Consider the following 24,585-nt stretch of genomic DNA (forward strand, 5'->3'; position numbering starts at 1 on the left):
CTACTGCCGTGTAACAAATTACACACATGTAGTGACATAGAACTCCCACTTACTACCTCTGTAGGTCAGAACTCTGGGCAAAGCTCAGCTGAATTTCTGGCTCAGGAATTCTTTCTTCCTCTCATCTTCTGAAGTGAAGGTGCCAGCTGTGCTGTGGTCTGGTCTGAGGCTCAGGGTCCTTTAAAGCTCACACAGTTGTTGGCACAATTCAGTTCTTCATGTCTGTATGATCGAGGGCCTTGTATTCTTGTTAGCTGTTGGCCAATGACCACTTTCAACTCCTAGAGGCCACTCTCAGAACCTTGTCCCAGGCTCTCCTCTACAGGCAGTTTACAATGTGGTGGTTTACTTTCACCAAGGCCAACAGAAGAGCATCTACGTCTTTATTTATTTATTTTTTTAGCCCTCCCCCCCACCCTGTTTCCCCCATTTTCTGCTCTCTGTGTCCATTCATTGTGTGCTCTTCTGTGTCTGCTTGTATTCTCATTAGGCGGCTCCTGGAACTGATCCTGGGACCTTCCAGAGTGGTAGAGAATCGACTACTCTCTTGTGCCACCTCATCTCCCTGTTCTGCTACGTCTTCTTATTTTCTCTCCTCTGTGTCTCTTGTCGCATCATCTTGCCATGCCAGCTCTCTGTGTCGGCCAGCACTCCTGTGCGAGGTGGTTTTCCCATGTGGGCCGGCACTCCGCGTGAGCCAGCTTACCACGTAGGCCAGGTTTCCCTCACCAGGAGGCTCTGGGTCTCCTATATAGTAGACAGAGCCCAATTGGTTGAGCCACATCTGTTTCCCAAAGAGCATCTACTTCTGTTTCTTGTCTCTTTTAATGCCCACCCAGGATAACCTCACATTTTTATGAACTCAAAGCCTAACTGATGAGAGACCTTAATTACATCTACAAACCCGCTTTTGGCATGTAAGATAACATAACCAAAGGTATGTTATTCGATCATATTCACTAGGCTTACCAACCTTCAAGGGAAAGAGATTATTCAAGGGGTATAAATCAGAAGTGGGACTCTTAGAAGACATCATAGATTTCTGTCTACGACAATATTAATGAAACCTTGTTTCATTTATTCTCAAAGTGATTGGATATCTTTATCCTGTTTACAGATATTTTAGTGAAACAGAGGTATATATTCAAGCCTTAGAAAGAGTCATAATTTGATTCAATTTTAAATGTATTTATTGAGCATCTATTATGGATAGGGCATCATTCTAACCATGATACAGCCCTTGATATCCAGGGTCTCATAATCTACTCCAACAGGCAGCTATATAATAATGATGGTTAATATCCACTAAATAATTTCCATGCATCTGAAGGTGAGTATACACTCCCTATCTTCCATTTTACATGTAAAATAAACTGAAGCTTAGAGAGTTTGTGATGGTTAAGTTCGTGTCAACTTAACTAGGTTACGGTGTCCAGTTGTTTGGTCAAGCAAGCATTGGCCTGACTGTTATTGCGATGATACGTTTTGGATTTAAATAATCAGTGAGTTGATTGCATCTATGGCTGATTCCAGCCACAATCAATAAAGGAGACTGCTTTCAACAGGGAGAGAAGGCACATCCAATCAGTTGAAGGCCATAAAGAAAGAACTGATGATCTCAGCAGTCAGAAAGGAGACTTTCCAGCTTTACTTCAGCAAGCAGCTTCTCCTGGGATATTTATTGAAAATTTCATTGGCATTCCTAGCTTGTGGCCTGATCTACAGAATTCAGACTTGCTCATTCCCAGAGTCACACAAGTCAGTTCCTATAATCAGTCTCTTAAGATTTATATTATATCCTGTAGGTTCTTTTTCCCTGGATAACCCTGACTGATACAGATTTGGTACCAAGAGTGGTTCTTGAGAAACAGAATCTAAGGATGAGATTTCTGAGCTGGCTTTGGAGATTTTGGACTTGGTTCTCTAATCTGATCAGATTCAAAGCACTAATGATTCTATTTCCAATGATCAAGATGGGACTGATAGGGAAACGGACTTTGGCCCAGTGGTTAGGGTGTCTGTCTACCATATGGGAGGTCCGCGGTTCAAACCCCGGGCCTCCTTGATCCTTGTGGAGCTGGCCATGCGCAGTGCTGATGCGCGCAAGGAGTGCCGTGCCACGCAAGGGTGTCCCCCGCGTGGGGGAGCCCCACGCGCAAGGAGTGCGCCGGTGAGGAAAAGCCGCCCAGCGTGAAAAGAAAGAGCAGCCTGCCGAGGAATGGCGCCGCCCACACTTCCCGTGCCGCTGACGACAACAGAAGCGGACAAAGAAACAAGACGCAGCAAATAGACACCAAGAACAGACAACCAGGGGAGGGGGGGGGAATTAAATAAATAAATCTTTAAAAAAAAAAAAAAAAAAGATGGGACTGGGACTGATAGTCCATTGCATGAATTGGTAATAGAGATATGCAAAATATCACCACTGGATACTGCAACCCAAATATTTATAAAAGGCAAGGCTCTGGAAGACAGTGTATTCCATATCTTAACAGAGTTTTGTGAAGTTAAAAAGTATTATGATGTTAATTGAATGTTCCTAAATATGCTGAATACAGTTGTGAAAGAAAAAGATAAGCTCAAAGCTCCAATTTTCTACTCGAATGCCACATGAAGGGCATGCAAGTTTCTTTGTGGCCCTGAAATAAACTCCTATTTTTTGTAGCTGCAGGTTTGAAATTTCCAAAAACCAGACCAGGAGCCTTATTGTGAAAGTGGCTCAATTGCAAGGTAAACAGAATTCTCAACCTTGAAGCGTGTGAGCTATTAAAGTGAGGACATCGATGGAAAGGAATAGGATCCTGAGAATTGGAATGGGGACATATGGGCTGATGATGACCACCCCTACCATCCCTTTTTTCTTCCAGACCTAGACTGAAGTCCCAAAAAGCCCCAAAAGGTAAGGTACAAAATTTGACCCATGAGAAGGTGTGCTATACAACTAAAGATCGGCATGATTTTTCCAAATTATGCAGACAGAAATCAGGGGAATACATGTGGGAATGGATATTATGGGTGCAGGATAATGGTAGAAAGAACATAAATTTAGATCAGGCAGAATTTATTGATATGGGCCCACTAAGCAGAGATTTTAGATTCAGTTTGTAGTTCCAGGGGTTAGAAAGGGCTCTAACAGTTTGTTCAGGTGGTTGGCTGAAGCATGGACCAAAAGGTGGCTTATATTACCTGCAGACAAAATTCCAGAACTGCCCTGGTATAATGTGGATGAAGGAACCCAAAGGCTTACAGAGACTGGAATATTAGACTGGATTTATCACATCAGAACTGTCTATCTGACCCAGGAATGTCCAGAGGTCACACCTTTTACCTAGACTGTGAGGAATAAATTTGTAAGACTAACTCCATCTTCCCTGAAGAGCTCTGAAGTTGTTCTTGTGTATAGGTCAGATATTTATTGTGGAACTGCTGCCACTGAACTTGGTTGCCTAAATACAACAGAGATAATCAGATCCTAGGTTGGCAGAAGCCAAGTGGCAGCACTTAATGACCAAAGACAAGGTGGGCATGCACCCTAATGTACAGCAGAGTCAAAGAAGTAATCAGAATAACCTGACTAGCAGACACCTATTGATTGTGGAATACCTGGAAGTGCAATAGATGGGTGTTCTACTAAATCTTTATTTGATCTGTATAAGCAGAAGGGTTCTACGTCAAGTGAACAAAAGTCTAACTTGAATCACAAAGACAGAGAGTCATGGCCTCTCAATCAATATCCAGACTTGACTTACAGATCCAGAACCCCTTGAATGAAAGGAAATCCAGGTCCCATTGGGAATGGACCCTGCTACACTGCCCAAAATTTATGCTATTAATCTTCCTCCCAGCTTTCCCCAAAGGGACCTATGGCCTTTCACCAGGGTTACTGCGTCTTTGGGAAGAAGAAATAATCAGACATTTCAGGGATTATTATACACTGGCTCAGAACTGACGTTAATTCCAGGAGACCCAAAACATCATTGTGGCCCACCAGTCACATTCTTGGAAGGATTGCAGAGATTGGTGCCACCATCGAGGACTTGAAGGAGGAAGGGGTGGTGATTCCCACCACATCCTCAATAAATTCTCCCTTTTGGCCTGTGCAGAAAACAGATGCATCTTGAAGGATGATAATGGACTAATATAAATTTGACCAGGTGGTGGCTCCTATTGAAGCTACTGTTCCAGTTGTGGTATCGTTGTTTGAGAAAATCACCCCACTTCCTGGTACCTGCTATGTAGCTATTGCACTGGCAAATGCTTTATTTTTTCAATACCTCTTAGCAAAGACCACTAGAAACTTCAGGAATGAAGGTAAAAATCCACGACCAGTTGAGATGCTTGCTGAGGGTAAAGGGACTATGGCATGGATAGTGGAAGAAGGTAGTGACAAGTACGAGCTATGACTACATGATCGGTTACAGAAACAAGGACTAATGGTAATGAATATTTCTTCCTTGTTGGGTTATGAGAAAATGTCTGAATATACACAGAAAGCAAACATCTTTGTTTTCTTCCCTATCTTATCCCTTTATCATGTAAATTGTATTTAAGTTACAGGATATCAAGTTTAGGAGTAAATATTACCCAAGGACTTGTACTCCCTTCTGGGAAAAGAGTTAGTGCATTTCCAGTTGTCCACAGGGCAGTTGAATTATGTTATGCAAAACTATGACTGTTATTGTTTTTCATTTAGAGATTAAATGTGGTTTAAGGAGATGTATATGAGTGCCAAGTTGACAGGGAGTGGATCACGATGATTAAGTTTTAGTGTCAACTTGGCCAGGTTATGGTGTCTAATTGTTTGGTCAAGCAAGCACTGGCCTGATTGCTACTGTGAGGATATTTCATGGATTTAAATCACTAGTGAGTTGATTGCATCTATGGCTGATAACATCCACTATCAACAAAGGAGACGGCCTTCAGCAATGAGAGAAGTTTCATCCATTCAGTTGAAGGCCTTAAAGGGAGAACTGATTATTTCAGCTGTCAGAAGGGAAAATTTCCAACTCTCCTTCAGCCAGCCAGCTTCTCCTGGGGAATTTGTCAAACCCTTCACTGAAGTTTCCAGCTGGATCCTGTCCCACAAAAGTCTCATAATATTTATATTGTATATACATTTATATATATATATTATATATATATTATATATATATATCTGTCAGTTTTGTTTCCCCAGAGAACCCTGACTAATACACAGTTTAAACAATGATCTCAGAGTTGCACAAGTTGCAAATGCCCAAGAGGGAGTTTAAACTCACATCAGTCCTTCTCCAAAGCGCATAACTTTAATGAATATGACATACCAAATCTCAATACAAAAACTCTTGTCTCATATTCAATAAGAACTAATACAAGGGAGACTCAAATCAATGCGCAAATGTGCTTTTTTATATAAGACAACTAGAGAATGGAGGTGAGGTAACATTCCACCAGAAGGATTGGTAACTATTTGCTGTAAGAGATGGAACTGGAGCTGAATCTTTAATGAATCAGCAGGCATTCCACAGGCAAAAGTGCAGTGAGGGCAGGAAGAAGGAAAACACAAAGGAGTGGCCTTGCAGAAACTGCGGCTGGAGGGATAGGTTCTCTGGGTGGATGTGTACTTCCTCTTGGATCTGTATGTCTCTGCTTGATCCCATGGAGAATTCGATCCCAGCCCTCAAAGCAAGGTTGTCAAAGGACAGAGCATGCCAACTCTGCACAGAAATTCCTCCAGAGCAGTGGTTGACAGTGAGTGGGAAGGAGTGGGGTTCTACTGTCACAGCCGGAAAGGAGCACTACTTGCATCTAGTGTGTGGTGGTCAGGAATGCTGCTAAACATCCTTCAAAGCCAGGACAACTTCCCACCACACGGAATGTTCCAGCACCAATGGTCATAGTGCCGAGACCAAGAAACTCGCTGTAGTGAAATCATCGGCATTTTCTCAGTCTGCTGGTACTTTATAACTTTAAGTAGTATTTGAAAAGTTATGTAACTGGATCCAGTTTTTATTCTGTTTGAAGTGGATCTACAGGTGTGTATAATCTCAAAATCAAACCCAAAATACAGTTGCAGAATCATTCAGCAAATATTCATTGAGTGCCTGCTACATGCCCAGTTTTGCCTCAACCTGGAAAAGTGGTAAACAGACACCACGACCCAGGAACCAGCACATCCCTGTGTAAGAAGAGGGACATCTGGGCCCGTGGTAGCCCATCTCCACCCACTTGCCATTCGTGATATGGTTGACTCAGCCTGAATCACCATGCCCTCACTCAGCTGATGGCTGGAATGATGAGTCCGTCCTCTTTGGGCCTAATCTCCTTGGGCTCAGTTCCCATCTGGGTTCCCACCAAGCCTGCATTAGCTCAGCTCCACTACAGGGGAAAAGGGATATAGTACAGAAGATGCTCTCGGTTTGGCCCCTTCAAAGGAACAAAGGCCAAAAGCAGGAAGCCAGTACTGGGCCCGAGGAAGATGGGCTCAGCCCCTGCCCCAGAGAGTGTCAACCTGTGCGGGCAAGTCTGACCCAAGAGTTGGCAGAGCCCTCGGGGAAGCAGCCCAAGACAGTGACCGTTCCAAGCCACCTTCCCCCAGTTCCTCAGCAGCGCTCCCACAGTCTGGGGAGAGCCCAGGGGCAGGGAGAGGGTTACGTGGTATCAGCCCACCCCTCTCCCAGGGCTGCCTCTCTGGGGTGCAAGTCTAGGCAGCAAGAGGCCACACAGCCTGCCAGAGATGTTGGGGTGAGTAAACACCCGCCACGCCCTCACCCTGCCCCGCAGGGACTTCAGACCTTGCAAGCAAACACCTCGTTCATTCCGTTCTTCAGCATAAGTATTTTTTGAGCTTTACTTTATGCTGAGAACTCTACGTTCTGGGGGTTTGGAAATGAACAAAGAAGACCCAGTTTCTGTTCTCATGGAGTTTGCAGTCTAAGACCCTTGAGCCACCAGAATCCCAAGAACTACCAGTTAGGTGCCAGGCCTGTACTTACCATTCATCATCGAACTTCACAGGCATAGGAACCCTCCCAGATGGGCATTATTATCCTTAGGGGGCTTAAGAGACCCTCGCATGTTCATACCCACAGCTGGTAAGTAGCCAAGCCTGGATTTGAACCCAGCGTTGTCCCTGTTTCCTTCCAGCCCCACGGCCCTTTCTGATACATTCCATGGTGAGCGCCACCCCCCACCCCCATTCTTCTTCCAAAGGGAATCACTTCCTTTTCCTTGGGAGGAGAACCATGGGGACAGCAGAGAAGTAGCTCTTGGGCCTTTGTATTTCACTCATCCTTTCATTCACTAGCTTCTGTGCTTTCGTCATTCAGGCAGTGACTGTGCCCAGTGCTGGCCTGTGGTGGGGGCTGGGCTCAATCTACAGGACTCCTGCTCTCCGGGTGTATTTGAGAGACGATGGGTACACAGGTACTAAGCTAACCTGGAGGAGGAGGCCATGCCCCTCGGGAGGTGCAGAGAAATTTGATTGGTCCCTCAGGTGAGAAGAGGTGAGTGTACAGGGACGTGGCCAATGAGGAGAGACTGGAAGGAGGGTTATGTTGTGCACACCCGGATGGGACATGAAAGGTCCCCAAATCCAGGTGTGCATCATCTCTGCATGAGGGACCTGGGTCAGCAGGCCCTGCCGCACGCTGTCTCATCCCTCGCACTCTCGTTAGCCTCATCTGTGAAATGGAGACAAAAGTCCCTACCACAGCCAGGGCAGTTGAGGTACTTGCCTGTGCACCTGGCACACCTGTGCCCATTAACATTTGTCCTCCTTCACCAGCCCCGGTAAGCCCGACTTCTGTGACACTGACGTCTGCAGCCAGCAGTGCTCTGTGGCCCAATCTGAAGTCCTCAAAACACGGGCTGACACGTGGGCAGAAGAACCTGCTGGACAGACAGGCAGACGGGCAGGCTGGGGTCCCTCTGCTGAAGGCCCTGCATGAGTCAGGCCAGACGAAGCCTCTGCAGCAACCAGACAACATCCTCCCCCTGGCAGGGAACGGGATGGTGCGAGGGGAGTGGCTGAGGGCACGCGGCACGCCTAATGGCACGTGCTCAGAGAGACCCTGATGGACAGGCAGGGTCCGGGCTGGCTGAGCAATCCACAGCCTTGCCAAAGGGGCCACCCAGCCGCCCTGCCTGTTTCCTCAGGACTTTTGGAGCCCGAGGGGGTGGGCGAAGAACTGAGGCTGTGAACAGGTGCAACGGCCCTGCCTCAATCCACCCCATCATTTCCCTTCCAAACATGGAAAAATAGACTCATCCTCCCTTTAGTAACACAGTAACCCTCTCCCTGCCCCTAGGCTCTCCCCAGGGCTCTGCCAGCCCTGCCTGACTCTTTCAGTGGCTCCTGCACACAGATTCTGAAATAATGACCTCAATATATTCTGTCTTTATGGAGCAGGTGAGGTCTATGCCCTAGGGCAAGGGGCCAGCAAAGGAAGGACTCTGGGCAGGTTCACTGCTTGTTTCTGTAAATAAAGTTTTTTTGAGACACACCTATTCATTTGTATGCTGTCTGCCTTGGCTTTTCCACTACAATGGCAGAGTTGAGTAGCTGAGATAGAGAGCCTATAGCCTGCAAAGCCAAAATATTATATTTACTCTCTGGTCTTTACAAGGAAAGTTAGCTAATGTCTGCTCTGAGGTATATCCAACTCAGTCCCTCATTTACTTAGTCAAGAAGTCATGAAGGGGAAGTGGACTTGGCCTAGTGGTTAGGGTGTCCATCTACCACATGGGAGGTCTGTGGTTCAAACTCCAGGCCTCCTTGACCCATGCAGAGCTGGCCCATGCGCAGTGCTGATGTGCGCAAGGAGTGCCATGCCACACAGGGGTGTCCCCCCTGTAGGGGAGCCCCACATGCAAGGAGTGCACCCCATAAGGAGAGCCACCAGCAGGAAAGAAAGTGCAGCCTGCCCAAGAATGGTGCTGCACACACGGAGAGTTGACACAACAAGATGATGCAACAAAAAGAAACACAGATTCCTGGTGCTGCTGACAAGAATACAAATGGACACAGAAGAACACACAGCAAATGGACTCAGAGAGTAACAACTGGCAGGTGTGGGGAGAAGGGGAGAAAAATAAAAAATAAATCTTTAAAAATTTTTAAAAATTTAAAAAATTTAAAAAGTAAAGTCATGAATTCATTCCCTTAATCCTCTGTCACTAGTCAGTTTCCTTCCAAGCTGTGTGCATTCTGAGAGTAGAGACCCTCCTCTTTATCTTAACATCGACAGTGCTAAGTGTGGTACCTGGTATCTGACAAGTCCTTGGGAAATGTTGGTTGAATGAATGAATGCAATAAATGCAAAAGCCGTAAATTCTTGGTTCCTTCCATCAAGGGGGCTTACAGTTTGGTGGGAGACCCCGACCTGAAAACCAATATATAAATCTGGCTAGGATCACCATGGCAGGGACAAACTTTCCAAGGACCTTGGGGATGCTAATCACACTGTCCTGAAGGATGAGTACGAATTTGTTTTTCATTCTAAAATTCATGGATTCTAGAATCCAAAGTGACAGAAGCTGAGCATTTGTGACGCTTCGGTGGGGAGTGAACTGGCCCAGCCGTTCTTGCCCACCGTCCCTGTGCACCTTCTCTGGGCCTTCTCAGGTGCCGGGGTTTAAGGGTGAGCACACCAGGCCCAGGGCGGCCCGCTTGAGCCTCGGGTCCTGACCAAGGTCACGGGGCAGGTGGGCTGCAGAGCTGGGAGGGTCCTGAGTTCTTCCATTCCTCCCTCTCCCCTCTCTGCCGGGAACCTCAGTGCCATGGAATTACAAAGTAGGGGCTCCCATCCCATGCCCACATTGGGAAGAGCCTGCGGCCGTGGTGCAGGCCTGGGGGGAAGGCGGGCTGGACAGACAGGGGCTTGCCGCCCGATACTGCTCTGCCCATCTACAGCAGGTGCCTTTCAGCGCCTGGCTTACCTCTCCACGCGTCTCTTTCCTCATGGATGGAAAGGTAGCGATGGCTCCTACAGGCCAGGCCTTTTTATGAGGACTCAATTAGCTAATGCACTTGGCGCGTGGAAGCACTCAGTAAGAGTTAACTTACATCACAGTGTATTTTTAAAATATTCATGGCTGCTAAATGGCAGCCTGGTTTCTTTGCCTGCCCAAGTCTTACCTCCAGCAAATGGGCAGGGCTTTTCATACCCAAATGCCTCCTCCTTTTGGCCAGTAGAGTGTAAACACAGTCACCTAAGACACTGTGGTTGATACGCTTTCGGTCGTGCCTGCCAATCGCTCTCCACTTGAGCCAGACGGGGACCCGGGCAGCTTAGGGCATGATCTGATATTGCCAGATGGGGAATTTCCCAAGCACGCACACCGCACCTCCTCCAATAAACAGACTTTCTTTTCCGCTTGGAAAAGGCCTTCTCTTTTACTCTTTCTCTGTCTGTCTTCTCCTAATGGGATAGTGGAGGAGTGACAATGGCATTCCTGTGGGGAAAAAATTGCATCAGCAGCAGAAGATGAGTATGTAGCTACCCTTTTAATGAACGGATACCCAGCCTCACAGTTCTGAAGTCACCACATCATATTCACCTCTCGTGCCTTCCTGCCCTCTTCCCTCTGCTTTTCCCTACTCATTCCTTTCTATCTCCATCTGTTCCTTGTTTCCCCCCCTCCCCTGCCACTTCTCAGCACAAAAGTCGAAGGGGAAATTTTTACAGAGTGGCAGCTACAATTGCCATGAAGATCCAGGACCATATATCTTGTCAAGAAATCAGCAGGTACATTAAAAAAATAAGAAAGCAAAACTCGAGACTCAGAAGAATATGCGATTCTCCCGTATCCTCATTCAATTTTTTTTCTATTTAAACTTCACTCTATTTCTTTTTTTAACCTCTCCTGCAGGTCTTTATATATAGGACAAAAAAAAGAGAAAAAGAAAAAAAAAACCCTTGCCTCTCATTTAAAGTATGAAGAAACTAGCAAAGTAGCAAAGAAAGATCTATTTTCAGCTGTTTCTCATTAGAATGCTTTTTGCTACAGTGATGAAAGGAGTGGATTTCGAAGAAAGTCAAGTCACTGGTGAAGATGAACGAACATTTTTGACCAGCCATCTGTTCTGCCAATTAAATCCTGGGCATATCAAGTTAAATGTTTTACGTAAATAATATCTAAGGACGAAAGAGAGGTATGCACTTGGTATCTACTGTGAATCCTTTTGGTACATTTTAAACAAATGAAAAATAAAGACCCTGGCCCTACCCTGGTCCACAGACCAGAAATAATTAAACAAGCATGGGGGAGAGTCTTCAAACACAAAACAGGATCTGGGCCCCAGAGAACAAAGGTTGCTATTAGACGCCTTTTTCTCCTAATGGTCCTTGTGCAGTAAAAATAAAGTCCAAACACTATAATTTCACTCGCGGAAAAGTTACAAATACTGTAGGTATCTTTAGAAACAGCTGCAAAAGTGGTTTCACTTCTGACAAGATTGGTGTTAATTACCAGCAAGGACTTCAGTATAATACTATTTAAATCATTTTAAATTATCCCTCTCAAAAATTAATTTTTCATCAAAGATTACACACAAAAAAATCATGATATCATCTCTGCAGCTGCGATTTAGTAATAATTTCATCTATTATTACCAATGTCAGTTGGATAAAAGAAAAAATGGCACCCCACCGTGCCGATTCCAGCACAGGCCATATATAGAAATTTTTAACTATCACTTATAATCGCTTTGATGAGCTTAAACCTCCTCTCAATTAACACCCTAAATGACACTGAGACATCTTAATGGGGGATGTAAGTAAAGGAAAAGACTTTAATCAAAGAATAAAGAGAAAAGTGCCAAGGAAGAGGAGGGTTTGCTACACACCTCTGCGTGTCCAATCCAACGGAAGTCCTTTATCGCATTTTGAATCTTTTGTCTTTCCAGCATGGAGAGTAGAACTGCACGGCAGCAATAGATAGACAAGTGGCAGTGGCAGGCTGCTACACATGCTTTGTCCAAAAAGACTCGTTCTAGGGCCCCTAGCCCTAGACCAGGGAATGGGAACTTTGGAATTCTGTCCCTTGAAAAAGGACAATAAAGGAGGGAAGAAACTATGAAGAAATGGGTCTCAGAAGACTGTCTGGAGCATCCCAGGGTAGCAGTTTTAGGGATCCAAGTCACCCACGTGGAGGCACCCCAACTTGCTATCAGCAGGGCCAGAGGATAAAATGGGTCCCTCCAGATGCATTTGAGTTATGCAAACTCACATAACTGTGGGGATGTTACAGAAGGACATTTCTCAGGCCATTATTTTTTATCGTGAGCTGCTGTTCCTGGGCTTTTGGGAGAGTTGAAAATAAAAGGAAATAAAACAAAATCCAAATGAAAACTGACCGGCATGCTTTACTTTTTTTATAATCATGTTTGTGGTATCCATGGTGATTTTTGTTTCCAATTAAGATGTCCTAATGAACATGTGTTTGTGCTGGCACTTTACTGCAGGAAGCAAATCTGGACAATTAATGGGCCTGCAGGAAGCCCTGATCTCTTGAGCCGTATACGTTTATTGGGTCAGAGAGGCAACAGTTTGCAATGTCTTGAAAATTACATTTATAGAATTGGGAGGAAGGAATTTCAGATCAGGCTTAGTCTCTTTCCATCCCTAAGCAACTTCAGTCCCCAAAAGATAAGGGAAGTTTCCTACTGTTGCTATCTGGTATCAAGATCTGGTAGAAAAGAGATTGGGGAGCATAAGCTATATTTTTACAGGCAAAAATGATGGTTTCCTACCAGTGGGATCTAGAGGCCACCATCTGGAGATTGCCCAGATCCACCACCACATAAGAGCCACTTTCCCCAGGCTACATCAAATCTTTAAAAATAACTAAGCAGGGAAGGCTTCATCATCCAAGATTTGGAAATCAGAAATTAAGAATCAGAGAGTGATTTCCTGAAAGTGACACAGGCATCAAGTAGAGAAGCCAAGATTAGAATCCTAGCCTGAGCATGGTGGGCAGCAGGGAGGACCACGGACAGACTCTTTTCTCAGAATAAATACTTGGGCTGCTTTCATTTTCTATTGTCACCCAAAGACTTTGCCCAACTCTGCACCGCCCCAGAAAATTTGTTGTTGCTATATCGTGTAGAAGTTTAACTCATTTATTATGTGATGGAGACTCTTTTGACCTCCTTTTTATATACTGCTTTACACACACACACACACTCAGGTGTATTACTACATACTTGTATCAGTCAGCCAAAGGGGTGCTGATGCAAAACACCAGAAATTGGTTGGTTTTTATAAAGGATATTTATTTGGGGAAGAAGTTTACAGTTGCCAGGCCGTAAGCGTAAGTTACTTCCCTCTCCAAAGTCTATTGCCACATGTTGGAGCAAGATGGCTGCCAAAGTCTGCCAGGATTCAGGCTTTCTGGGTTCCTCTCTTCCCAGGGCTCATTTCTCTTTTCAGGCTCAGCTCCCCTGTTTTCTAGGCTGTGCCTCTCTCCACAAGGCCAGCTGTAGAGTCTCATGCAACTGGTTCTGTCTCTTTCCCTGGGGCTCTGTTCTCTCCAGGCTCAGCTGCTCTGCTCTTCTGTGTGCTTACTTCCTAGGCTCCAGCTCAAAACTCCAACTCTCTTCTCTGCTGTGTAGTTTTTTCTGTGAGGCCCCGCCCAGTGGGCAGGGACTCAATATCATACTGAAGTGGCCCAATCAAAGCCCTAATCATAATTTAGTTACACCCAGGTACAGTCCAGTTTACAAACATAATCCAATATTTATTTTTGGAATTCATAAACAATACTAAACTGCCGCAATCCTCATCTTTATTATTCAAGCCATCCTCCTACTGGTGTCCTTCTTCCAAAACTGCTTTCAAAGTGGGTGTGTTTATGTGGTAAACCTTCTGGAGGTTTATTTGCTTAAGAATATCATTATATTGCCCTTGCATGAAATGATAGTTTAGCCAGATATAAAATTAAAGTTTTAAAAATTATTCTCATTCAGGACTTCAAAAATAATTCTATCTTCTTGATTAGATGTTGCTAATGAGAAGTCAGATTCCAATTTGAATGTTCTTTCTAAGTAGGTGATCTGTTCTTTCTGTGAGCTTTTAGCACTTTGACTTTTTCTTTGATGTTCTTAAATATCATTATCCTGTCTATGTATAAATTTTCTCTTCTGTTTAGCATTCAATGAGAACTTTTAACATGAGTCTTTTTCTTTCTTTGATTTTGTTGCTACTTTCTCATAAATTTCCTCTGCTCTACTTTTTTCTCTCCTTCTATGGCTGCCTATTATATTTATATTGACACATGTACTACTAGTCTCCATTTATATTCACTATTCTTTTATATTTTTCAACTGAAGATTCCTTCAGTCTCATTTTCCAGATCACTAATTTGTTCTTCAACTATATTCATTGTGCTTTTTATTCCACCCCATTTACTTCATAAACCCCAAATCTCAATGTACCATTCTGTACCAGACATGCCTTTCCCAAGAGGTTTGCTCCCTCCATCCTTGGAGGATAGGGAAGGAAACAGACAAGGAAGCACTCAGCAGCCAGACTCTCAGCCAGCACTGCTGATATCTTCATCTCAAACTTGCCCTGTTTAACCACCAACACCATCTGCTTCACTTACTATTTTTCTGCCTTGAAGAGGCCATGGCATGAGCAGACCTATGCCCAGTTCAATATGGAGGGAAGAAAAGAGAAACCATGAAAACTTTTCCCTTAATATTCATCCTACTAAAAATGGCACCCAGCCATCCACTGGTCCATCTGAGTCACAACTGCCTTCAATCTCCCCAGAGGTTCTCATATTTTTACATTACATTTTCAGGAGGAGGCCAGTATCCCATGCTAATCATATAACCAGACCAGCAGGAAGGAGACAAAAATATAGGATTTTCAGAGGTAGCATATGTAAGAGAAAAGCAAGCCAGACAAAAGGAAAAGTTTCAACAAAACCACAAAGCCAAACCAAGTGGGGAATAGAAGACAATACAGGAAGTTTCTGGTTTTCATTGTTTTGCTTGTTGGCTCTAATTAATCTGGGGAACAATAGGACCCATTAGGAAATTGGGGAATTAGGGACAGGGAGAACATAGTAGAAATCATCTTAGAACAAAAGTTGAGGTGAACAAGCAGTAGTAGAGTCATTTTGGGTAATAAATAGCTTGAGTTTGTGTCAGGCAATGATAAATGTTTTCACATAATTTCACCAACTGCCACATTCTGTATCCTGGTAGCAGACATCATTGCTGGCCTTCACCTGTTTTGACTCACCTTTATTTTATCTTTGAGTCTCCTGTCACTGGAGTTAGAACAGAGCCCTTTACCCAAGTTTGCAGATGCCCATTGCATTACATAAGTGGCTGCCACCCCAATGGGGGTAGGGGCAAATTTAGGGAGAGATCACCTTGGAATATCACCTGCATGAATATGTGACCATGTTCATGTCACCAAAAACCCTGTGTCAACACTAGTCCATCACCAGACATCAGGAAAAAAAGTATTTTCATTGCTTAGCCCCTTTCCTCCCAAGAGCTTAAGTTCCAGAAAAAAATGGGTCCCTGAGAGAAAGCTCTGGACAGAGATAGGAAAATGTACCAGGTAGCAGTTATAAGACAAGCCCTGTATAGGGCATTCTACAGGCATGCTCCCACTTGACACTGACAGCACCCTGGCCAAGAAGTTATTATCCACATCCTACGTATGAGAAAATCAGGGCCTAAAGAAATGAAGAGACCTGTCCAAGATGACCCAGAAAAGAAAGGCAAAGATGCAATGCTAATTCAAGCATCAGGACTAGAGATCTAACAGTTTCCACCTGAAATGTGGAAGAAAGAAATTGATTCCCATTCATTCCTTCACATGATAATTGTTGAATTTCTATTTCTACCATGTGCCAGACTATGAACTAGGCCTTGGATTTACTCTCAGAAAAATGACACAGCCCCTGCCATAGGGAGAAGAGAAGGTGAGGATAACAATATGAAACAAAGTCCCTGAAGTGAATGTGTCCTTTACATAGCATGGTATGCAGAATTGAAGGAGGAGGAGGAGGAGGAGAAGGAGGAGGGAGAGGAAGAGGGGGAGGAGGAGGAAGAGGAGGAGGAGAAGAAAAATAGGGCATTGTGAGAGAGGAGGTAAGGGGCCTAACATGGAATACAGAGTCAGGGAAGCTGAGGCCAGAAAAAGAGATGTGAGTTGACCTCAGACAGACACATGCCAACCCTATGCCCAGAGCCCTACATCTCCACTGGTTGCTCCATCTATCAGAACTTGCTTCAGTGACTACTGGTCTACATCTACAAGTGATTTGTTCTTTGTGAAAGAAACTTTCATATTGAAACAATCCAAGGACTACTCTTTCTTTCACTAAATGATACCGTTTCTTCGGAGGACAAGGAAATCTGGACTGTGAGTCCGAAGATGTGGTTTCAGGCCTGGTGACATTACTAATGCCCAAGTCTGCAGTTTCTCTACCTGCAACCCCAGCCATGAAGAAAGCACAGGCTCTGGAGTGAGGCTGATCAGGGTTCCAAGTCCTGGTTCTTGAAAGAACATATTTTAATCTCTCTGAGCATCAGTGTCCACATTGTACAACCAGCATTGTACAACCAGCATTATATCATAAAATAGACAATGTAAATACACATACTTGAAATGGGTATCATTCTAGTGACTCTTGGTCTCTGTCCAGTGACAGAGAAATCTACTCTGCAGGACTTCCATCAGGGTGGTCCTAGAGGAAACAAACCCCACACTCCCCTAGCAGTTCTCCTTGGGCCTCAGACCCTTCTTCAGCATAATAGCAGAAGTGCCATGCTGAAGGCACCGAGGCCTGCAGTGGGTCCAGTCCGGAGCTGCCACATGGACCCAGGCCTTCCAGAGGACATTCTGCCTCCCAATCTGAAAGGACTCATCAGAGCAGCCAGATGCATGCCGGGCTGTGCCCTGCACACTAGAGCACTCTTCATATTATCAGCGCAATCGAGGGAATCTAAATTGGTCCACAGTGCACGTGCCCAGAACACCCCATTCACTTCTAAAATGAAGGGCTCTTAAAAATGTGAAGTGCTGAATTTGGAAAGGATTGAGGGTTTGGGCACACACAGTGCAGAACAATTTAATATTACTGGAGCTCTTAACTATTTTTTTTATATAAGCACTTCATTTTGGAAGTGACTCAAATAATGTTTCATTACCACATTGAACATATGATTGACTTGAAAATGCAACCTCACAACACTAAGAAATAAATCCCCCCAAAGTCCCAAACTGGGGGAAACATAAAGAAAAGGAAATACTCAGTTCTTCTGTACACCTGGAATATCTTCACTTTTCCCACTCCATCTCCCCAAGCCTTGTGTGTTTTTAACACCCCAGCTTAAATGCTGCTCTCCAATGCCTTTCAACTGAGCTTCGCAACATGAATGCCTCCTGTCAGCAGGCCAACTTCTCATTTGCGCAGTCATTTAATCTTCACAATAACTCTGTGATGTCAGTGGCCTTAACCCCACTTGACCCCTGAGGAGAAAGGGACTCAGAAAAGCTAAGCCGGCTGTAGAGCTTTGGAGAAACTCAGGGAGCATGGGAGCTGCTTTAATACTCATTTGATTTGGAGAAGCAAAGAAGGCCAGAGGTTCCCAAAGGGGAGGACTTTCTGCCAAGCAAGAAGGAAGAACCCTTGTCCTCAGTGCCTTGAGATGTCTTAGAAAGCCACAGGATTTGCGTTCAGAACACGCAAGTTTATCATCAAATACTTGTGTCACCTGGGATAGGTCGCTTTCCCTCTTCTATAAAACAGGGAGACCTCAGATGTTGATGGAAGGGGAGATGAGATAGAAGGAAGAAAAACTCTTTGCCCAGATATTTGGCATGGGGCTTTTAAGCATCCTTGCTCTCAGTGATCACTTTTATTTAAACAAATATTATTGGTGCAAGTTGGACCACTGCTCATAGAAGCATTTCTCGAAGTAAAACTTATAGGGTCTGAGAGGGCTTAGCAGTTTTTCTTCTGTGAATTGGGCAGTGAGATGCTCTGGATACCATGTAGTCTGGCCTAGGATCTGGATAGACAGGAATTTCAAGGCCCAGATCACAAAAAGGACCCACCAGCTAATGCACAGCCATAGTCAGGATCCAAGTCTCTTGACCTGTAGGTCTGAGCTCCTCAAACTTGATAACTTTCCTCTTCTTAGGGTGGAATGAATGCAGGAATTTTAACTGCTGTTACTAAATTTCCAAAGAGTTTTCTCAGTTACCTTCTATTGTTTTCATAGGAACTATTGAAACATTGGTTTTCTGTCCAGGATTCTGTCCTTTTCCATTTGTTTCTGACTCAAGACCCCTGTCTGGAATATCTCAGCTAACCCCATGGCTTGCACTACAGATTGGAGGTGGGAAGTCCTAAATCCATCTCCTTGGCTCAGCTTTCCATACCGTTGGGCACTAACGGCTGCTGGGTACCCACACCTGGAAATGAGGGGCAGTTCTAACTCAACCTGTCTCACACTGAGCGGCCATCCTCCTCCCACCCACAACTAAATAAGCAAATACAAGAATTATAAATGGTGATAAGACATGTAGTGCTTCAAAGAAGTAAATCAAGGTGCTGAGCAGAGTTGTCAGACTAGGAGTGGTGAGAAATGACTTCTTTACAGTGGGGACATCTGAGTTGAGATCTGAAAGAGAAGAAGGAATTAACCAGGTGAAGAAAGAACATTCCAAGCAGAGGGAAGAGCATGCATCAAGGCCATGAGATGAGAAAGGACTTGGTATGTCAGAGGAAAGAAAGCTGGGCCATGTGGCTTGAGCACCCTCAGAGCGGAGTCAAGTAGTTCAGTTTGAAGTAGTGGGAGACCAATCACCAGAGGTCTTTAGGAGTTGGGATATTATTTTAAGCCCACTGACAAGCACTGAGTGGAATGTACAGAGACAGTGAATGCATGGCAGAGGCAAGGTGAAGACCAGGCTACCTTTCCCCCCGTGGAGCTTGCGTTCCTGCACTTTCCCCAGCCAAGAGCTCTGTTGAACTCTACTCTTCTCCTCTTTCACTGCTCCGCGTTTTCCCATCCTCTCCATTGTCATGTCGTTCACCACCACCACCCTCTTCCTGAGGAGCCATTTCACTCGCAGATGCCTGGTTGCCCTTGAAATATGAACGTGCGTTTCACTGGGTTTGCCCGGTGAGGTGGCTTCGTGGAGGAATGCTCCTCTCCAACCTTCTCTGGGTTGGCGCCCTGTTTGAGAAGGTTTTATTGCAATTTCCTCAGCATGGACTTAATTGGTTATTGGCATTGCAGCATGGGATTTCATTGTCAGCTAGATAACACACATCTTGGGAAATAAATCTGCCCCGATCTACAGAGAGCGCCAGCCAGGAGAGGGACAGATTCTATTCGCAAGAATATTCTTCTTCCCTGCATCCAATACTCATCTGAAGCATCTTCAGAAATATAAAAAAAAAACAGATCAAGAGATTTATTGTTGTGAAGTCGGAGGAGAAAGGGAGACGTGCAAGATGTTGAGGATTTTATTTATACATAGTTTTAAATGTTTGTAAATATTTAACAGAAACATCCAGCAATAAACTCAAATTATTGTCGAGTGGAGAAAGGAACTGGAGGGTAATTTATCAACAAAGAGGGAGGAATGGATACTGTATTTTACTGGGACACACATATTCTGACATTCTAACGGGGAGTGTGTCAGTTAAATGTTGACACGTACCGGATCATGACCCCATCTAAATACCTTAGTCATGGCGGAGGGTTTTAAGAAAGAGAATATTTGAGAATAATGTGGACCAAAAAAGCAAGTTAGTTTAAATTACTGTTTGGTAGGCCCCCAGGCCTACAAGTCCAAGGGGAATACACTTTAGCTAGAGGGTTGATGAATGGCCTTAATGAAGTTGGACAACTTGGAATACATGCATAAAATGATTTTAAATATTGATACGATGTCATTGTGTCTGAAGATATTGAAATGTTCATTCTCCGAGCAAGACAGGTTCCATCTAATTTATTAAACGTAGAAATGATTATTTACATTTGAAAATGGAATGTGTGCTCAGATAGAAGCCGGGGCAATAAAATAATTATTGCATTCAGGGAAATAGATACAGTCCATCTTCTGGAAGGGGAAAATCAAAGTGTGTCGGCATGCAAATGCCTGGTAGTTGGTGGCTGCTCTTAAAAAAAGCAATGGCCGTTTCTTTTAAGGTTGTCCTTTTAGGTTCTTGTGCTCCAGGATGCAAAAAGTCCTTCTAAGTATTGTTAATGATGCCTGATCTGCTTATCTGGAGGAGAAGGTATGCTGGAAAAGCTTCCCGTGTGCTTGGGGGGGGAGGGGGGGCATCCTCCTTCCCCCCAATGTGTCTATTAGGACATTTCTATGACACCGCCTGACGCCTGCAACCTGTAATGCACCTCCTGATGGAAGGAAGAGGCTTGGCGTGATAGAGGAAAGCTGAGTTCTGTTGTGATATGAGAGTTTCTACGGAGAATGCCTCCGGGCAGCTGTCTGCCTCGTGTGTTCAACATTATGGCTGTGTATCAAGCTGGAGTAGAAGTGTATTAAAGCTAGCAGGCAGTGCAGAGTCAGCTGGAGGTTCCCAAGTGCTAACTAGGCCGGGGAGCCAAGGGCCCACCCAGGTTTAAAAATAAAATCACCGCAAGCTTATTTCATTTCCTGCCCACGCATCTTGGCTTGGAGAACTAATTGCACCTTGCGAGATGTGAAGTTTTCGCTTGGAAAGCCCCGTCGGTGCTCTACTCACTGTCCCATTATCTCCTATTAATCTCCCGTCATTTTCGCTATGGCGGGGCATGTGTGACAGGACGGCCACACCGCAGCTCTTGCAACTTCATCGCCAACCCCACTGCCAAATCCAGCCAGCCAAATGGCGTGGCACCAGAAAACGGTGACAGGACCATACAGAGAAATAAGGTCAGTATCAACAGAAAGGCAAGATCAGAGCAGGCCACTCATTCATTCATTCAACATTTGTTGAGTACCTACCAAGATCTCAACATACCTGTGTGACCTTGGGCAAGTTACTTAACTTCTCTGTGCCCCGTCTGTAGCATGGGGGTGGTGATAGCCACCACATGGTAAGGGTGCTGTGAAGATTAAATAAGCTAATGTGTTTAGAGCTCTCAGAGCAGCACGTGGTGTATGGTAGGTGCTCAATAAATGTTGGGGTTACGGTGGTTCCTGTTGTTTATTGGACACTGCATTGGATACCAATTTAGGGAGATAATGAAATTAGAGCCCCTGTCCTCAGGCAGCTCTTAGTCACGTGAATAAAAATAAAATACGTTTCCCTGTGATCACCCTTACCAGTAACTGCGCACCGATCATCAGGCATTGGGTCAGAAGATTCAGATAACCATGGCACTTGACCTTGTGAACATTCCACTTGAAGAAGGAATTCTTATCTGCCTTTGCCGATGAGGAAATTCAGCCTCAGAGAAGTCAGGTGAGAGAGGCCCCAGCTGATGGGAGAACCAGGAACACTCTGTTGCCATCAGGTTTCAGAAGTCAGGACAGGCGGTGGACTTGGCCCAGTGGATAGGGCGTCCGTCTACCACATGGGAGGTCCGCGGTTCAATCCTGGGCCTCCCTGACCCGTGTGGAGCTGGCCCATGCGCAGTGCTGATGCGCGCAAGGAGTGCCCTGCCACGCAGGGGTGTCCCCGCGTAGGGGAGCCCCACGCGCAAGGAGTGCGCCCATGAGGAGAGCCGCCCAGCGCGAAAGAAAGTGCAGCCTGCCCAGGAATGGTGCCGCCCACACGGAGAGCTGACACAAGATGACGCAGCAAAAAGAAACACAGATTCCCGTGCCGCTGACAACAACAGAAGCGGACAAAGAAGACGCAGCAAATAGACACAGAGAACAGACAACCGGGGTGGGGGGGGGAGGGGAGATAAATAAATAAATAAATAAATAAATAAATAAGAAGTCAGGACAGGGGACGTGACTTGCCCAAGGTCCCCACCGGCACACGGCAGAGCCGGCCCTGGGGGCTGACGCAGCCCCACACCCTCGCCTCGGTGCGCTCTCCCTGGCCCCTGTGACCCGAGGCCATCTGCAGGCATCCTCCAGGGCCGGGAAAGGAGCCGCCTGCGAGGATCTTCTCCCTGAGCTGAGCGTTGGAGGCTGCGCTCCAAATCCAGTCCCAGGGGGACTGCAGCTGGGGCTCGGGTGGAATGACTGAAAGTGATCTTGGCAAGCCAATTGGAGAGCGCTTGCTGCCTGGGGTACTTGCTGATGAAAATCTCATGCCGACTGACTGCAGAAAGCAAGGCCAGAGGACAGCGACCTCCTCCCACCCTCGCCCGGAGATCACAAGGTGCCAGCTGCATCGGCGGCCACCGCTCCTTCCCACCCGGGCCAGGGCCAGTCTCTCAGGGCTCAAGTCCAAGTCGCTGCAGAGCAAAAATCTCTCAAAGCAGTTCAGTGCAGTATCAAAAATCCATCCTGGTGGCAAATGCAGTAGATTAACAATAATAATTAATTAACGAATTACAGAATAAATGATTAAAGCATCTCTGATGGGACCAGTTGTTACATACATGAACCCATTTTAACTCGTTTAACCCTCGTGTTTCACCCTTTGAAGCTTGAATATACATTTGAATCTATTTATATATATTTTCCACTTATGCGTAAGGAAATTGAGTTTCAAACATGACCTGAGATGATTAGGGCTCTGGTATGGCAGAGCTGAGCTTTAATTCAGTCCATCTGAAGTTGTTGTTTGCTTGCTTTTGTTTTGTTTTTACTAGAGAAGCTGTAGGTTTACAGAAAAATCATGCAAAATATACAGAAGTCCCACATACCCCCTATTATTAGCACCTGGCATTTGTGTGGTACGTTTGTTATAATTGATGAAAAAATATTATTATAAGTGTACTATTAACTATAGCCCCTGGTTTACATTAGGGTCCCCTGCTTATTTTTATTCAGTCTCTCTGAATCCGGAGACTGAACTCATAAAACATGACTTTCTGAAATCCCAGGCTTTCAGGCATGAGCCCCAATCCTGCCAGCAAGGAGTAGCTTATATCCAGAGTTATGCATTCTCCGAACCTCAGAGCTACCTTGTACAAAATTGGGGAGATGGTCTAACTCATGCCTAATAGCCCTTCCAAGTTGAAGAGTATGTGATTGTGGATATGTCACAGGTACATATGAGGAATGCATATGCCATGGTGAGATGGTGAAGAGGTTGACCTTGAAAGTAAGATGATTGAATGACCAGCCCTCTGGCATTAGGCAAGTTACTGCACATCTTTAAGCCTAGTTACCTCCTCCAGATATTGGAGATTATAGGAGTTCATGTTTCGCACAGTTGGGATGAGGACTGAATGAGGTGATACCTAATGCTTTGGAACAAACATTGTACGATGTGTCTCCAATGAAGAGATGCTATTATAATTTAAATAGTTATTATGACCAGGAACTCGAAAATGTTTCTGGAATGACTGTTGAGTGCAAGCAGAGTCTCCACTGTATGTTATTGCTTCCTTGAATAATTTTGTAGTGCTCCCTCCAAAATGAATTTTCCTACTAATAGATGAAATGCATTTTATACTCACTTTAACTATTTCTGTGACAATTATCTTAAATGTTCATATGCTCATGGTGTGAGTCATAAAGTTGTGCTACTTGATAACATGCAAGAGAAGTAAAAACATCTCAACATCTCTAATTTACAACAAAAAAATATTTTCTGGCACTTATTTGGTTTTGCCTATAGATCCATATGTAAATTAGGTTGTATATGTATTTGTAATAGGCCAAGTAATTGTCAAGCAAGCACTGAGGTAATTATAATAAAAGGACATTCATGGACTTTGGTCACCAGCGACATTATTGAATGGGTAGCTGATTACATTTACATCAGTCAGGGAGATTGCCATCAGCAAAAAGTGACGCTTTATCCGGTCAGTTGAATGCGTTAAAAGGGGAAGTGATTTCAGCAATCAGAGAGAATTTCCCAGCTTGTCTTTGGACAGCCACCATCTCCCGGAAACTCATCAAGGACCTTCATTGGACTTTCATCGGAGCCCCTGGTTTTCAGCCTTCCTGAGGAACCTGGACTTATGCAATCCCACAGTCACGTGAGAGAGACTCATAAATTCTTACACTGTTGACAGATACCTCCTATTGATTCTGTTTCCCCAGAAAACTCTGACTAAGTAGAGTATTCTCTCAAAAATCCAGAAAGTGAAAGAGAAGAAAATGAAGAAAGGAAGGAAGGAAGGGAGGAAGGGAGGGAGGAAGGGAGGAAGGGAGGAAGGGAGGAAGGGAGGAAGGGAGGAAGAAAGGAAGGAAGGAAGGAAGGAAGGAAGGAAGGAAGGAAGGAAGGAAGGAAGGAAGGAAGGAAGGAAGGAAGGAAGGAAGGAAGGAAGGAAGGAAGGAAGGAAGGAAGGAAGGGAGGGAGGGAAGGAGGGAGGGTGGGAGGGAGGAAGGGTGGGAGGGTGGGAGGAAGGGTGGGAGGGTGGGAGGGAGGAAAGGGAGAAGGAAAAGAGAAGAAAAAAAAGGCTTTGGGTTGTTTGGGGCAGTATCCAAAAGGTAATCCTTCCTCGAGCCATCTATGAGAAATTGTCAGTGAGGAAAATGG

Source organism: Dasypus novemcinctus, chromosome 3, assembly GCF_030445035.2.
Source record: "Dasypus novemcinctus isolate mDasNov1 chromosome 3, mDasNov1.1.hap2, whole genome shotgun sequence".
Lineage (NCBI taxonomy): Eukaryota > Metazoa > Chordata > Mammalia > Cingulata > Dasypodidae > Dasypus > Dasypus novemcinctus.